The sequence below is a fragment of the Pelophylax lessonae genome, assembly GCF_965119305.1.
Source record: "Pelophylax lessonae genome assembly, chromosome: 2".
NCBI lineage: Eukaryota > Metazoa > Chordata > Amphibia > Anura > Ranidae > Pelophylax > Pelophylax lessonae.
The window spans coordinates 567,994,386-568,012,004 of NC_138769.1; the positions used below are offsets into that span (position 1 = coordinate 567,994,386).

The window sequence follows — 17,619 nt, forward strand, 5'->3', positions numbered from 1 at the left end:
GGTGCTTCCGACAACCGACTCCGACTTTTCGGCCAAAAAAAATCCTGGTGTGCAGGCTATAAAATTTTTGTCGACCATCAAAACACGTCCGATTTTCGTCTCATTAGTACAGATTTCGATGGGGAAAAATCTTATGAGCAAGACTAGGCATGCTCAGAGATGAAAGAACACATAGAAAGTAATCCAACACATGACATCACTTCTGAAGTAGAATTCTGTCATGCGGGAAAATTCATGTGCAGTCTAGAGCACATTCCAACCAACAAAACACCACTCTGGACAAAAGACGGACGACCGGCCGGCGGAAAATCGTTGCGTGTGTACTAGGCTTTACTCTTGTCATCATTGGGAAGAATTACCCCCTTACAGAGAGCTAAAAGGAACAATGGTGTCATTGGGAACTTATCTGAGAGGCAGCCCAAGGAACCCCTAGCAACCTCTGGAGGAATCCGAGGGTTCCACGGAACCCTAGTTGAGAAACCTTGCTCTGAGTAATTATTTGTGACCCATTAGTAGTTCATTAGTGACAACAGTTATATATCACATTTTAAATATCACATTGAGACTGTAAAGAGACAAAAGTTATGAGCAGAGGAGAAAGTGTGGGAATTACTGAGAACACAAAGAACAGAATTGACAGCGCTGAGATTCCGAGCCTTCATTATGAAACATACCAAGGATCCCACGTCTCATGGTCAAGCATAGTAGTCCAAAATCAGGGTTATTACTAAACTAAATGACTGGGATTACTGCTTGTGGCATTACTACGAGACGGGAGTGACATAAGAAATGAGACTGGCAAAGGATTTTTTTTTTTTACTGTACCTTGTTTCAGTACACCAGCCGAGGATAGGGAGAGAATGTAAACGCAACACAAAAAAAGCTGAAGTATGTCAAAGACTCGGGGACAAATTTCATGGGCTGGGTTTTACAGAGCTGGACTTTATTACTGTTATCACATTTCCCCCCTCCCCTTTACTAAGAAAACACAGCGCAGGGATGGTCTGATCTGTTCATACAACTGTGAAACACTGTGATGCATTTACAGTCATGGCTGTAGACCCTCCTCCTCAGTTACATGGTCAGGAATAGGAAGGAAAGAGGTGGACACCATCGTGCTGCAACTAGGAAATAACTGGGAGAAAGTACAGGATTTACTTGGGGTAACCAGGAGATGTTAAGGCAAAACTCCAACCTTTTTTGTTTACAAAATATTTTTAGAAAAGATTCAGAGAGTCTGTTTTCCAAACAGAATACTGCACTCGGGAAACTATCACTGCCAATATTTTACAATAATTATTTTCTAAGAATGTTTTGTTAGATTGTAAGCTCTAACGAGCAGGGCCCTCTGATTCCTCTTGTACCAAATTGTATTCTTAGGGCCGGTTCACACATATGCGATGCAGGAACCCTGCGAATCCACTGCAGGTTCCCGCATTGCACTCAACTCGCAGGCAGCTCACACTGCCATATGCAATCGCTGGGGGTGTCAATACAAAGTTTATGACACCCCCAGATCAGTTCGCATATCGCAGTGCAAACTGTCAGTTCGGTGTGAACACCCATGCGATCCAATTCTGATGCGGACCAAAAAAAGAGCCCTGTGCGACTTTGGTCCGAATGCAATGCAAATTCAGATATACAATCTGTATGGCTGAATTTGCAACGTACAAACATTGCATGTGATTTGCAGAGCAGTTCGCTGCGAATCACATGCAACGTCTGACATCGCATATGTGTGAATCGGGACTAGCTGCAATGTCTACCTTCATTTTGTTAAGCGCTGCGCGAACTGTTGGCGTTATATAAATCCTGTATAATAATGATCGCTTCTTTGTTTGTGACACACTATACTGTATCAGAGAAGTGCATAGCATTAGAAAAGCAAACACAACATTTTATATTTATTTATTTCAGGTACTTATATAGTGCTGTCAATTTACGTAGCGCTTTACATATACATTACACATTCACATCAGTCCCTGCCCTCAAGGAGCTTACTATCTAAGGTCCCTAACTCACATTCATACATCCATAGTAGGGCCAATTTTATACAGGATCCAATTAACATACCAGCATGTCTTTGGAGTGTGGGAGGAAACCCATGCAGGCACAGGGAGAACATGCAAACTCCAGGCATGTAGTGTCGTGGTTGGGATTCGAACCAGTGACCCTCTTGCTGCGAGGTGAAAGTGCTAACCACTACACCACTGTGCCGACTAGAAAGAAATGCATTTGTGTACAGTGAAGGTTCATTTTAAAAAATGTATTTTGAAAGTTTCTGTAAAGCTTTGTTTCCACTAGTACGACTTGTCATGGGACCTTGGACACATTAAGTCGCATGACAAGTCACAGCCCATTGATTTCAATGGCTCCCGTTCCAATCTATGTGACTTAAAGGGTACAGCGACTTTGAAAAGGTGCCTGCACTACTTTGATGCAATTTTTGATGTGACCTTGAGTCAGAGAGTGTAAAATCAGATCAAAATTGCACTCAAAGTTGCATCAAAGTCGCACTGCAAAGTTGCACTGTAAATCGTGCGACTTTGGGGTCACACTAGTGGAAACGTAGCCTAAATGGTAATGGATTACAAAGATTTTATTGGAAGGATACATACAGCTCCAGGTGCCTGTCTTTGCCCTCCTCTGCTATTTATTATTTAAATTGTTTTTTTTTTTTAATAGCGGACAAAATTACATCTTCGCGGACAAAATTACATCTTCTCTTTTCTGCTCATTCATAATGTGGACTGTCTCTTCCTTTTAGTAGTTGATCCTTTTTTAATCTTTACCTCCTCACTTCCATTTCTGCAATGGCTCCTATCATTATGTCTTTCTATGGAGCCACCACAACAGGCATACTTTTCCCCCTTGCAGATGTGTGCAGCCGCCTCTGTGCACCGACATGCACAGGTGCAGGGGTCAAGTCCTGGGAAAAAAAAGAGTGGGAACTCACCCAAGATTCCCCCCGCCCACCTCAAAAATAAAAAGGGGGCATGTGTGTATGTATATATATATATATATATACTGTATACATATGTATATATACTCATATACATATAAAACATACTCCTTTTTTAGCAAAATAAAGTGCAACATTTATTGTGAAGTGCCAGTTTACGACGACACCTCCAAAATTCACATGCATTAAAAAAATACATATAGCACAGATGTAACAAAAGTATAATTCAACCTGTATGCTTTACTAACAAAACACCACAATGTGTGATAATGGTTTCCTCACATGGAATTTCTAAGAGACGTTGCAATGACTGGGGGCCACTCCTGCACTATGTTTCTATGCAAGCTCCGATATGTGGGGCCCCTCCTGCCCCAAGGTGTCTGCACACTGCTTGGTCTGTGCAGAGGAGTGCGGCCGGGAATGCTGAGTGTGCTCTCCTCAGGCTGCCTGTATTGATTGTGCAAAGTGCGGCCCAGGCTCCAGGACACTCACTCCTCAGTGTCCATGCAATGCAGCCTGATCGGTGTCCATCAATGCAGCCTAATCAGTGCCCATCAAAGCAGCCTGATCAGTGCCCATGCCCATCAAATCCAGCCTGATCAGAGCCCATCAATGCAGCCTGATCAGTGCCCATCAAATGCAACCGCCGCGTTTCGGTCCTTTTCCCCGCTTACCGGACCCGCCGGCAGCGGGGAAAACGATCCGGTCCCGGATCCTCACAGACAGGATGTCGAGTGAGGGCAAGCTTGCCCTCACTCGACTCTATGGTCTTGGAGGACCGGAGCTACGGCAAACGTCGTTGCCTAGAAACCGGTTTAAAGGTTTTTAAAACGGTGTAAAAATAAAAAATAATAAATAAAATAAATAGTAAAAAAAAAAAAAAGAAATTAAAGAGCCCTGTCCCCGTGAGCTCACGCGCAGAAGCGAACGCATATGGAAACCCCGCCCACATATGTAAACTGTGTTCAAACCACACATGTGAGGTATCGCCGCGATCGTTAGAGCAAGAGCAATAATTTGAGCTCTAGACCTCCTCTGTAACTCTAAGATGGCAACCTGTATAAATTTCTAAAATGTCGCCTATGGGGATTTTTAAGTACTAAAGTTTCCGTGAGCGTGCGCAATTTTGAAGCATGACATGTTGGGTATCTATTTACTCGGCGTAACATTATCTTTCACATTATGGAAAAAAATTGGGCTAACTTTACTGGTTTCTTATTTTTTAATTAAAAAAAGTGAATTGTTTCCAAAAAAGTTGCGTTTGGAAAACCACTGCGCAAATACGGTGTGATAAAAAATATTGCATTAATCTCAATTTTATTCTCTAGGGTCTCTGCTAAAAATATATATATATATATATATATATATATATATATATATATATAAAATGTTTGGGGGTTCTAAGTAGTTTTCTAGCAAAAACAACTGATTTTAGCTTGTAAACACCAAATGTCAAAAATAGGCCTAGGCAAGTGGCTAGGATGCATGACGGTGCTCCTTGGATGTTGGGCCCCTTTATGTGGCCAGGCTGTGAAAAAGTCTCACGCATGTGGTATTGCCATACTCAGGAGGAGTGGCAGAATGTATTTTGGGGTGTCATTTTTGCTGTGTACATGCTGTGTGTTAGGAATATCCTATAAATTGACAACTTTGTATAAAAAAAAAAGTTTTCATTTTTTTCCCACATTTTCCAAAAACTTGTGGAAAAAAATCACATGTTCAAACGACCCATAATGTCTCATAGAATATACGTTGGAGTGTTTGCTTTCCAAAATGGGGTCGTTATGTGGACTTTTCCACTGTATTGGTGCTCTAGGGCCTTCAAAAGTGTGATAGGTAGTAAGAAAGTTTTATGTGTATTTATGCTCCTAGAACGCCTGAAGGTGCTACTTGGATGTTAAGTCTCTTTTTGTGGCCAGGCTGTGTAAAAGTCTCACACATGTGGTATCACCATACTCAGAAGGAGTAGCAGAATGTATTTTGGGGTGTCATTTTTTCTGTGTACATGCTATGTGTTAGAAATAGCTTATAAATTGACAACTTTGTCGGAAAAAAAGAAAAAAAAAATGTCTTCATTTTCCCAAGAATTACGGGCAAAAATTATAACTTCAAAAAACTCACCATGCCTCTTACTAAATACCTTGGACTGTCTACTTTACAAAAAAGGGGTCATTTGGGGGGTATTTGTACTGTCCTGACATTTCAGGGCCTCAAGAACGGAGATAGGCCATCAGTACATCTGGTGTGATCAATTTTCAGTAATTAGTACCATAGCTTCTAGACTCAATAACTTTCACACAGACTAAATAATATACACTAATTTGGGTTAATTTTACCAGAGATATGTAGCAGTATAAATTTTGGCCCAAATGTATGAAGAAAAATTAATTTTTTGCAAAATGTTATAATAGAAACTAAAAAAAGTGTTTTTTTTTTCAAAATTTTTGCACTTTTTTTGCTTATATCATGAAAAAAAAAACCCAGTTGTGATCAAATATCACCAAAAGAAAGCTCTATTTGTGTGAAAAAAATGATAAAAATTTTGTTTGGTTACATTGTAGCATGACTGAGCAATTGTCATTCAAAGTGTGAGAGTGCTGAAAGCTGAAAATTGATCTGGGCAGGAAGGGGGTCTAACTGCTCTGTATGGAAGTGGTTCAGGAAAGACACCTTAATATGGCAGTTAATGGATGATTGGACAGCAATTCCCAATGCAAGCCAGGCATAAAGAGAGAGAGAGATGTATTTTTCACAGGCTGAACACAGAAGGATTTCCTCTTTGCTGTGAGGAGACCGAGGGGCGCACATCAACCTTCTACAAGCCTGTGGATGCGTGCTGAGGACTAGCGTTGCTCCAGGCAGATCCAGAAGTGACATCTGGACAGTGAGACTCATCACTCTGGTTGTTGTATTGCTAGGACTGGTGAGAGGACACTGCTACCATTACCTGTTGTTGTTAGCAGAGACTGAGCACTTACAAACTTACCATTTAACAAGCAGAATAATTTACTGCATGCACACTTTACTGGGACTGTACTCATGTGCACCACCATAAAGACTGAACTTACTCAATGATGCCAGATGCCGGAAGGTGTGAAAGGGGCGTGGCTACTTTATGTTGAGATGGTAACACCTCTTTCTCAAGCCTGCCTACCTATAGCATACCATTCCCTTTATGCACCCAGTGGCTGGCAAGAAATCCCATTACTGGACTACAGGAGACAGCGATGCCACCTGATCTCCGTGGACACAGAGATACAGGCTAGTAAAGGGCCAATGATCCAGCCCATACAACTCATAAAGGACAATGGAAACTGCAGACTGTTGTGGTGCTCACAGCAGTCCACAGATTCCATTGCCCTTTGTAAGTTGTATGGACAGGGTTTCTTGCCAGCTGCTGGGTGCATGAAGTAAATGGTATGCTGTAGGTAGGCAGGTATAAGAAAGAGGTGTTACTGTCTCAAAATGCCCCTTCCAATCCTCACCTTCTGACATCCTCTACCAAGTTCCCAGGCTGTCAGGTCAGCTCTTGAGCTGTTGCATCTTCTGCTACTGGTGTTTTTTGCTTCTGATCATCATAGCATTGCCTGAGTTCCCTGGATGAAAGCTACAGAGCATAATATGCATTTTTAATCTTACTACATATGAGTGGCTAAATTGTATTTTTACTAATATATGATCTTCTTTACTTCACTTAGATGTGCCCTCTTGTGTCACTTTGTATTATTACAGATACTCCTATCTGCTGAAGAGCTGCAATAAGAGTAATGAAGCCAGCTGAGTTTACCCATAACATATTCCTTGTGGACATTATGAACGTTTTAGCTATGACTTCACTAATCTAGAATCTACTGGCTGCTTTTTTTTTTTCCTTTTTTTTTTTTTTTGCGCGCTCCAACAGATTTATTTTATTAACTAATTTCTGTTCATACTTTACATACGTCAATGGTATTTACTGCAATCCGTGACAATATATTGGGTTCATTTACCACTATCCAGTCTGATGTTTGCCTACTGATATGGAACCTTAGTTTGTGCTCTCAGTAGCAGTGCAGTATCCATTTGCCTAACCTGGAGTGTCAGTGGGGCGGAGGTTGTTCTCAGAGTTTAGCAGAAGAACGGCACACGCAATCTACCAAGCAGCTCCTGTGGAAGTAGCATTACAATATTAAGAAGAATGTTAATTGGCACCAAAATACCAATCAGCCATTGTCATTGCTGTGTAGGATAGGGTTGGGGATTTTAAAGATTAGTGACTTTTGGTTCCCAGGGGTCTGAGATTTTAGGTTAGGGTGCTTTAGAGCTGAGGGCTTTCGTTTTTAAGGATGTGGATTGGAGACAATAATATGATTACCTTCAACCCTCTTCTAACATAATCTGTGAATGGGAGAGAGGATCCTGTGATTGATCAGGCTCTCCCCCATTAACAAATCATGTTGGAGGTAGTGTAATCAATGAAACAACTTTACTCAAAGGGAGAGGAGGAAGAAGGTGGCATGCCCCCATTGGACCATCTGTTCAGCTGCTCTGCCTGAAGCTGGCAGGAGTTCAAAGACAGGAAGAGGACAGGCAACCCTGCAGTGAGGATTTCTCCAGGATCCAGCCTCCCTCACAATGTAGGACATCCTTTATTACAGGTAAGTGAAGTGACTTTTTTAACTTTAGCTTTAAAGTGGAGCTCTATCCACTCTGGGTCCCCAGAGCAATTTCATTAACGTGAATTCCAGTTGATGATATAGCCCTTGACTATTGTCACAACATCTTTTTCCATTTTTGACATCTTATTATACACTGCACAGCTCTGCACTGTGGCCGGCTTACACAAAGAAAAAAGAGTTTGCTAGAAATCAAGTAAGGCAGATTTTTGGAAGGACAGACTTAAAAAGTCTAGAAATTTTTCCTTTTTCTGTTCAGTTTCACTCTAAATGTATTAGAATTGGGCAATGAGCCTACTGTTTTAACGTAGCAGCATTATCTTTCCGAGAAGGTTGTAGGGGGATATCAAATTGACAAACAGCCAAATATTACCCATGTCTGCTCATTTCTAAAAAGAGCATATTTGTATAAATAATCAGAGATTCCTACTTTCAGCAATTCTGTACAAAGGCTAAAAAGCTCACGTATTAGATTGGTTACAGCTGTATTGCAAAAGCAAGATATATTTATTTATAACAACGTGTAATTCTTTACTGTGCAAGTTCAACAGAACTTTTTGCGGTTTTGTGTACTTCTGCTATCATCTTGTGTACTCTTCTACCAATGTCTTCTTGAAAGGATGAAATCCATTAACATCGTTGGGCAGTAGGAAAGAGGCAAAAATATAAGTTTAGCATCCCAGCCAGCAGAGTATCGTGTCTTTGGGTAGATAGCTGTAAGAGCGTGCTCCATACACTCTGTTACCAAGTGAAGTTTCTTACTGGTCTTTGAAAGGCCTTCAGCAACACTCTGGCAATCTGTGTGAACAAAAAGTAAGCTTTAATTATCTAAAAATCTAATATGAATTATATCCCTAAAGAAAAATTCTAGATTATCCTATACGCTGATTTAAGGGTAGAAGATTGGAATAGGTGGGGTCATTTGGGACAACATGGGGTTATTTTAGGCCCCCTTCACATGGGCTTTCTAATCAGCTCCGCCCGACAGTTTTTCTGGCGGACCTGATCGGACGCTCCATGCACCCCTATGGGACAGCGGATGTCAACGGTTACATGTCCGCTGACACTCGCTGCTATCCGATCCTGTCTGTGAAATCCAGACGGATGGTAACCCTATTTTCCATCCATCTGGAGGATCTCATCTGATGGGATTGGATGAAAACGGACAGGCATAAAGGAGAGCGGGGCTCTGACAGGTCCATCTCACCACAGGGAGTGGAGACTGACTTGTTTTCCGCCTGCTTAGCGGGGATCAGCGGATCGATCCCCCGTTGAGTAAAGCAGAGTCCGCTGGGCAGAAAGTTCATGTGAAAGGGGCCTAAAGCTGGAGAGTGCAAAATCTGGTGCAGGTAGCCAATCAGCTGCTAACTTCAGCTTTTTCAAAATCTCGTTTCTATGCACAGCTGCACCAGATTTTGCACTCTCCGGTTTTAGTAAATCAACCCCGGTGTGTTGAAAAATGTCAGTGTGCAAACCCCTGCTGCAGCCTTGATAATAAATATCCAGAAAAATAAGGATACTTCGGAATATACTCCAAACTCTAAAAAAAAACAATGCTGAATATGATACCATACACTAGAAATAGGAGTACAGTATCCAGGGCAATCAGATTCCATCTCGTAATAGTCAGATTTCTTTGACAAAAGCGGTCCCTTTTGTTTCATTATTCAAATGCTATGTTCACCTTTTACATAAACCGAGCCATGAAAAGAAGGGGCCTCAGGAGTTTAAAATCTACTGTACTGTTTGTAAAATTATTCCTGATGACCAGCAACATACTAGTACATCACTGGACTTCAAGTGGTTATACCAGGATGACACGAGCAGCTCTAGGCTTCATCCCGATATTGTCTTTTAGAGCTCACTTGTAAAAGCAATACTAGCGGCAAATGGAAGGGGACGCCACGTGGAGCCAGGGTTCATTTGTTGTTAGTTAGCTAGCAGGCTCTGAGGGCTGAGTCTCTGTCACCTCCCCCTGGCTCCTGGAACCTTCCTGAAAAATTCCAGAACTTAAAGGGTGGAGGGACAGATATCAAGGCCTAAATGTTTAGGGGATCTCTACCAATCCCTGGGTGAGGTTGGCCCAGAAGGTGGGAAGATGGCCCTTATATAGGCCGGGACCTGGCCATGTGGGGAGAGAGTTCAGGATCCAGAGGGCTGGAGGGGACCCCTGTGCTGGGGGGCTCTGCCTCCAGGCAGAAGGTGCCAGAGAGGGAGAGGGAAGGTGTGCAGAGGGAGAAGAGGAAAGAAGCTGAGAGGAACCCTTACCCCCTTCAGCTCCAGCCAGCAATACATAGTGATGCTATATTGGTCTTGGAATCTAGACATCAATAACCTCTGGTAACAAAAAGTTAAAAACTGTTGCGTTTGGCATGGAATATTGCCTCTGCCCACCATCCCTTACATTTCTGACTATTTATTGTTAACTTGTTCCAAACTGACTACAGTTAGCAATACTGGGTCACAATTCATAAACACCCACATTTTTCAAAGAAAGCCTGCCCGTAGGTCTTCCGGATTTCATCTGGTAACTTCTCCCATCTGTTCTTTAAAATTTCCAGAAAATGCTTGTAATGAGTTAGTTCAGTTCTGAAGTAGCCTGGCTCTATAATGCTGACCTTCACACCAAATGGGGCCATTTCACGCCTAAAAAGTCCAGAATGTTAAACAATAACAAGAGACCTTCCACTACATTAACAAAAGAGAGTCAATTATCAATAAACTGCAAAAACAAATATTTTCAATTTATAGCAATACATAAAATACATTTCTCTTACGTCCTCCGACAGTCGCCGCCTCTTCATATTCGTCACATATGGGGTATTAGACTTTGCTCCGAAGGAGTAGCTAGGCAACAGAATATGTTAACATTAAAGCTTTTAACATATCCCACCCTCAAGGGGTGGTCCCCCCAGTCAATACCCTCCTACTTCCTGCAACCATATCTCAGTTTCAATGTCTAGCTTGTCAGGAGTGGCTGGCTCTCTCTGTGCTGGGGCTTTGTGCCCCAGACTCTTTCTTCTTTTTTGATTTTTTGTTTGAGTTTTCTCTCTACCTTTACTTAGCTGTTCTTTTTGTCAGCGTTAGTTAGTTCTTCGGATGAAGAGGATCATGCGGGCTGGGTCTCGGGCTGATCCCCCTGGTCGCAGGTCGTGGGTCAGTGGCTTCCCAGCCTGCCATCGAGCGTTCAGCCAGGTAACGCTCCTGGCACAGTGAACGACCCATCCCTGTTCGGTGCAGGGATGATTGGTGAGGTGGCTACCTCACTGGACGCTGTGCGGTTTCTTAACCCCCATTCTGTGCGTCTTGTATGCGACTCTCCCTGCCTCATGTGCAGCAGCTTGTTCGCCTGTGCGGGTCCCCCACGCCATTGTGAGGTAAGTGTATCTATGTGGGGACCTGTCTGTCTGGGGGGGTGTCAGTCTGGGACTGTGTAACCTGCCTCTGTTCACACTGTTTGTCTCCCTATCACTCGGCTGCATGCTGTGGGCTGCAAGGGGGGGGGGGGAGCTGTGTGACACTATGTGTGTCAGCCTTGTCAGTGTGAGAAGCTGTGTGCTGTGGGGCATGTTTTTGGGCATGTTTGGGCACTATACAGCGATCGCTGCGGCGATCTGACATGTTTTTTTATAATGACATGTGTGCATTACTGTACTGTGGAGCGGCGGTTTCGGCGCCAAACGGCGCCATTTTGCCTGCACTCGCTCCGGCCGCATGTTCTACATGCATGGCGGCCATTTTCTTGTAGCCTCCCATAGGCTTTCATAGAGCGCCCTGGCAGCATCACTTCCTCTTCTCCAGGAACACCGATCGAGGCAGCAGCAGCGGCGAGGGTCTCCTCAGGTTATATCCTTCCTATCCATTGCCTGTGTCAGTTTTATTGTCCCTGTGGGGGTCTCATTGTGCTTGTGTGTGGTGCGGTGGGCTGCGCTCGCCGCGCTTGTTAAAGGGGCAGTTAACCCTTTATTATCCGGCATTTGTAATAGGGGCAATGGATTCTCAGGAGGGCAAATTTCCTACCGCCTTGGTGGAAAGCCAGGGGACCGCTGTTTCCCCCCCAGGGGGGGATTTAGCCACTATTGTGGCTGGCCTTGCTGCTCAGGTGCAGATGCTGGTGGCTGCTCAATCTACTAAAAGACCCAGAGTTTCTCTTTCCTCTGATTCTGAGGGTGAAGGTGATGGGGCTGTTATGGCGGGGGCCTCCTTATCGGGGTCCCGCTCCTCCCTGGATCTAGTGGGGTCCGAGGTGGAGGCTGAAGTTGAAGGGGTTGATACTTCTCCCCCTGGCTCGCCTGAAGAGCTCGCAATCATGGATGAATTGATTGCTTCCATAAAACAAACGCTGCGTTTGCAGGATGAAGTGTGTCCCCCCGCTGCCTTGGCGGCTTATGGGACGCAGAGAAAACGCAGGACGCCGCAGGTTTTTCCCTGCAATGATGATTTTCAGCGCGCTGTTAAGGAACAATGGCGCAATCTGCGCAAACCTTTTGCTGTACCAAGTAGGTTCAAGCTGCGTTATCCTTTCTCGCCTTCCACTGATGAAAGGTGGTGTGTACCACCCCCAGTGGATCACGCAATTGCGGTTTTAAACAAATCCACTGCGATTCCTGCAGAGGATTCCCCTGTGTTCCGTGATGCCACGGATAGGAGATTGGAGTCTCTTGCCCGTCATACTTATTCTGTTACGGGTTCTATGCTTAAGGCTCTGTTTGCCTCTCTCATGGCGGCCCAGGCGGTCGCAAGTTGAACGCAGATGCTTAGGCGCGTCCTAGTGGCCGATTCGGCCTCGCCGGCGACCCTGGATATGGTGGATCAAATCCACCAGGGTGTCATGTATCTGTGTGATGCGGACTTGGACCTAGTCCCGTTGGCTGCACGTGTGCACAGCGTGGCGGTGTTGTCTCGCCGTCTGGTTTGGTTGAAATGTTGGTCGGTGGACCAGTCTTCACGTAAGACCTTAGCCAATCTGCCTTATGATGGGTCTCGCCTTTTTGGGGAGTCCTTGGATGTGTTGATTAAGGGGATCACCGGAGGTAAGAGCACTCTCTTACCCCATTTCCCCAAGGCTAAGGGGGCTTCTGGGAAGAAGCATGCTAATTTTCGGCCCCCTCAGGGGTCCTTTCGTGCCTTTCGGTCGCACTACAAGGGCAAACCGTTCAAAGGTCAAGGCTCTCAGAAGAAGCCCTGGTCTGGTAAACAGAAGTCCGGTCAATCCGGATCCGCAGCCCATAACAGTGCGGCCTGAAGGGGCGCCCTCACCCAGTTTTGGGGTGGGGGGACGCTTGCTTGGTTTTCTTCAACCCTGGTTGGCCCGCGTGCGGGACAGATGGGTTCAGGAGATCGTTCGATCTGGTTACAAGATCGAGTTTCTCTCTCGGCCGGAGAGCAGATTTTTTCCCTCAAATCTTCAACTGTCTCCAGAGCGTTTACGGGACCTGCACCTGGCGGTGCGGGACCTGCGGGCTCAGGGAGTGGTAGTTCCGGTGCCTCATCGGGACAGATTTCGGGGTTTTATTCCAATCTGTTCACCGTGCCCAGAAAGGAGGGCAAGGTTCGCCCAATTCTGGACTTGAAGGCTCTGAACCGCTCTGTGCGGGTTCGCAAGTTCCGCATGGAATCCCTGCGGTCGGTGGTGGCTGCCCTGGTTCCGGGGGAATTCATGGCCTCCATCGATTTGAAGGATGCGTATCTTCACATCCCCATTTTCGAGGGTCACCAGAGGTACCTTCGATTTGCCATTGCGGAGGATCACTACCAGTTCGTGGCGTTGCCCTTTGGTCTCGCCTCGGCTCCGCGGGTCTTCACCAAGGTGCTTGCACCGGTTCTGGCATTATTGAGGGCCCAGGGCATTTCTGTCCTGGGGTATCTGGACGACATTCTGGTTCGGTCTGCGACCAGCCAGGGTCTGGAGAAGGACCTGTCTGTCACGATGCAAACTCAGCAGGAGTTTGGTTGGACGATAAATTTTCCAAAGTCGACACTGAGTCCGTCGGTTCATCTTCCCTACCTGGGAATGATTCTGGACTCGGTGCAGGCGAAGGTCTTCCTGCCGGAAGACAAACTCAGAACTCTTCAGGAGGAAGTCAGGTCCCTCAGGGACGTTCCGCACTCGTCTCTGCGGACGTGCATGAGATGTCTGGGATTGATGGTCTCGGCCTTCGAGGCGATTCCCTTCGCCCAGTTTCACACGCGGGGTCTCCAAGCGGAGATCCTGTCCATGTGGGACGGGCGACCTCAATCTCTGGATCTTCAAATCTCGTTGAGTCATCGCACCAGAAGAGACCTTCTGTGGTGGCTCCAGTCCCCGATGGTGTCCGGGGGCAAGTCGTTTCGTCCTATCTCGTGGACGGTGATCACCACGGATGCCAGCCTGTCGGGCTGGGGTGGTGTTCTGGGTGTTCTGTCCGCCCAGGGAACTTGGTCGGAGGGGGAGTCTTCCCTTCCGATCAACATTCTGGAATTGCGTGCGATAAATCTCTGTCTTCATCGCTGGACGGACCGGCTGCAGGGCTTCCCGGTTCGGGTGCAGACGGACAATGCCACGGCGGTGGCCTACATCAACCACCAAGGGGGCACCAGGAGTGCCCAAGCGGCTCGAGAAGTGGCCGACATTCTGTCTTGGGCCGAGACTCATGTCCCGGCGATAACGGCGGTTCACATTCCGGGGGTGGAGAACTGGCAGGCGGACTATCTGAGTCGCCAGACCCTGGATCAGGGGGAATGGTCTCTCCACCCGGCTGTCTTTCAGTTGTTGTGCGCGAAGTGGGGTCTTCCAGATGTGGACCTGTTCGCGTCTCGTCTCAACAACAAGGTGAGAAGGTTCATGGCAAGGACGCGCGACCCTCGGGCGGACGCGTCGGACGCGTTAGTGGCCCCGTGGCATCAGTACAAGCTGATGTACGCGTTTCCACCGATTCAGTTGCTGTCCAGGTTCCTTCGCAGGTTACACTCGGAACGCAGCACGGTGATTTTTGTGGCACCGGACTGGCCTTGCCGGTCCTGGTACGCAGACCTCGTGAATCTGGCGGTCGACGCCCCGTGGCGTCTGCCTCTTCGAGACGATCTCCTGTCTCAAGGACCGATATACCATCCTGCTTTACAGTCGCTGGCTTTGACGGCCTGGCTGTTGAGACCGAGGTCCTGAAGGAGAAGGGTCTCTCCCCAGAGGTCGTTCATACTTTGATCAACGCGAGGAAGTCTTCCTCGGGGAAGGTTTATTACCGTACTTGGAAGGCCTATTTTGCCTGGTGTGAGTCCAATGGGTTTTCCCCCCGCACGTACTCGGTTTCCCGAGTGCTGTCCTTCCTTCAAACGGGTGTCGATCAGCGATTGGCGCTGGCTACGATAAAGGGTCAGGTGTCTGCGCTGGCCGTTCTGTTTCAACGTCCCGTGGCTTCCAACTCCTTGGTTGGCACTTTTGTTCAGGGAGTGCGGCATCTGGTTCCTCCTAGGAGGGATCCTCTGCCCCCTTGGGACTTGAATCTCGTTCTATCTGTGTTACAACGTGCTCCTTTTGAACAGATCAGGGAGATCTCGTTGTTTATGTTGTCCAAAAAGGTCGCCTTTTTGGTTGCGATCACTTCGGCTCGCAGAGTGTCGGAGCTGGCGGCTTTGTCCTGCAAGTCTCCGTATCTGGTTGTTCATTTGGATAAGGTGGTCTTGCGACCTAATCCTTCTTTTCTTCCGAAGCGAGTTTCGGAATTCCATCTTAATGAGGATATTGTCTTGCCTTCGCTGTGCGCGAAGCCTAAACATCCAAAGGAGGTGAGATTACATTCTTTGGATGTTGTTCGGGTGATAAGGGTTTACCTTAAATCGACTGAGTCTTTTCGAAAGACGGACTCCTTGTTTGTTCTTCCAGAGGGTCCTCGGAAGGGCATGGCGGCGTCGGCCTCTACCATCGCCAAATGGATCAGGCAGACCATTGAACAGGCCTATGCCTTGCAGGGGAAGGTTCCCCCTGTGCCTGTGAAGGCGCACTCTACTAGATCTCTGAGTACGTCTTGGGCCTGTCGTCATGGGGCTTCTGTAGCCCAGGTGTGTAAGGCGGCGACTTGGTCGACCGTGCACACTTTCACAAAATTCTACAAAGTAGATGTTCAGGCATCGGCGGATGCTTCCTTTGGCCGCAAGGTTCTTAGTGCGGCAATTCCCTAGGGTCCCTTGTTGGGGACCTCTGGCTGTTGGGATAAGTTTTTTATCCCCTGGTTATTTGTCTTTTCCTGGGTTGTTGCTCCTGTTGAGCAATTATTTTTCCTGTAGCCCAGCTGGTTTCCTTCCTTTGGTAAGGTTCCTTTCTTTGATGCGGAGACTGCGTTGCCTTTCGGCGCGGATGCGTTTCCCACCCCTCATGTTTGCACTGCTTTGGGACGTCCCCATATGTGACGAATATGAAGAGGCGGCGACTGTCGGAGGACGTAAGAGAAAACGGAATTTTTGTAAAATCTTACCTGTAAAATTCCTTTCTCTGAGTCCTCCGACAGTCGCCGCCCCCGCCCCTCTTTTGGGGTTTGGTTGTATACTCTACTGCTATTCCACTGAAACTGAGATATGGTTGCAGGAAGTAGGAGGGTATTGACTGGGGGGACCACCCCTTGAGGGTGGGATATGTTAAAAGCTTTAATGTTAACATATTCTGTTGCCTAGCTACTCCTTCGGAGCAAAGTCTAATACCCCATATGTGACGAATATGAAGAGGCGGCGACTGTCGGAGGACTCAGAGAAAGGAATTTTACAGGTAAGATTTTACAAAAATTCAGTTTTTTCATTAGTCCAGGCTATAAACATCCCAACCTGTAGTCAGCTTAAATAAACGACAAACCCCTAAGATTTGGATTTATGGAATCATTTAATTGGGGGGGGGGTGACGGGACTGTGAATCCCACTTTTAGATCAACTGCCTGCTTCTCTGCCAGCATTATTTCTACTTGTGTGGGGCTGCTATTCCCTGCGACCCTATCATTTAAAAAAACCTTGCTAGAGAAGAAGTAGTATACTTATTTCTCATGCAATATGTCTCCTGTCCTACTTCTGATATAGTTGTTACACCTGTTCTAGGTCAGTGTCTTATTTTGAAGCCAGAGATAGCCAGTCAATTTGGATTTTCTTGGATTTTTTTTTTCTTTAAATCTGTAGACAAATGTTTTCTCTTTCAATTCTATTTTAAACTGAATGGGTTGTTTTACAAGGTGATCGTTTACATCCCCATTCACACCTGAGTCCTTGTAACACTAATGAGTCACATGACACTGGGGAGGGAAAATGGCTAATTGGGCCCAATTTGGACATTTTCACTTAGGGGTGTACTCACTTTTGTTGCCAGCGGCTAAGACATTAATGGCTGTGTGTTGAGTTATTTTGAGGGGACAGCAAACTTGCACTGTTATACAAGCTGTACACTCACTACTTTACATTGTAGCAAAGTGTCATTTCTTCAGTGTTGTCAATGAAAAGATAGAATAAAATATTTACAAAAATGTAAGAGGCGTACTCACTTCTGTGAAATACTGTATGTACTTTGCATACAGCCAGTGACATCACTGGCGCATGCGCTCTGAAGGAATGGCTGCCCGTGCCGTTCTTTCAGAGCCTGTGCCATGAACAGTGGCTCCTGCGCACATGCACAGGAGTGACATTGTTGCGTCTCTGGCCAATCAGATGGCCGGGGGACGCAAACCCAGAAGGAAGACGGCTGAACATGTCAGCCATGTCACCACTGCTAAGCAGGAACACAGATCCCTGTTTTCCCACATTTAAAGCACCCCCCCCCCCCAACACAATTACAAAGCACTCCCTATTCACACGTTTAACCCTTTGATTGTCCCTGATGTTAACCCCTTCACTGTCAGTGTCATTAGTACAGTGACAGTGCATATTTTTTAGCACTGATCACTGTATTGGTGTCACTGGTACCCAAAAAAGTATCAAAAGTGCCACTTAGTGTGCAATTTGTCCACTGCAATGTTTCAGTCCCACTATAAGTCGCTGATCACCGCTACTACC

At 46.1% G+C, this 17,619-nt stretch overlaps 1 protein-coding gene across 1 annotated transcript in view; it reads right to left on the reverse strand.

Annotated features, from left to right (window-relative positions):
* Positions 1-17,619, reverse strand: part of LOC309546082 (retinol dehydrogenase 7-like) — a 51,955-nt gene that overhangs the window by 27,089 nt on the left and 7,247 nt on the right. The gene's annotated exons all lie outside the window — the stretch shown is intronic.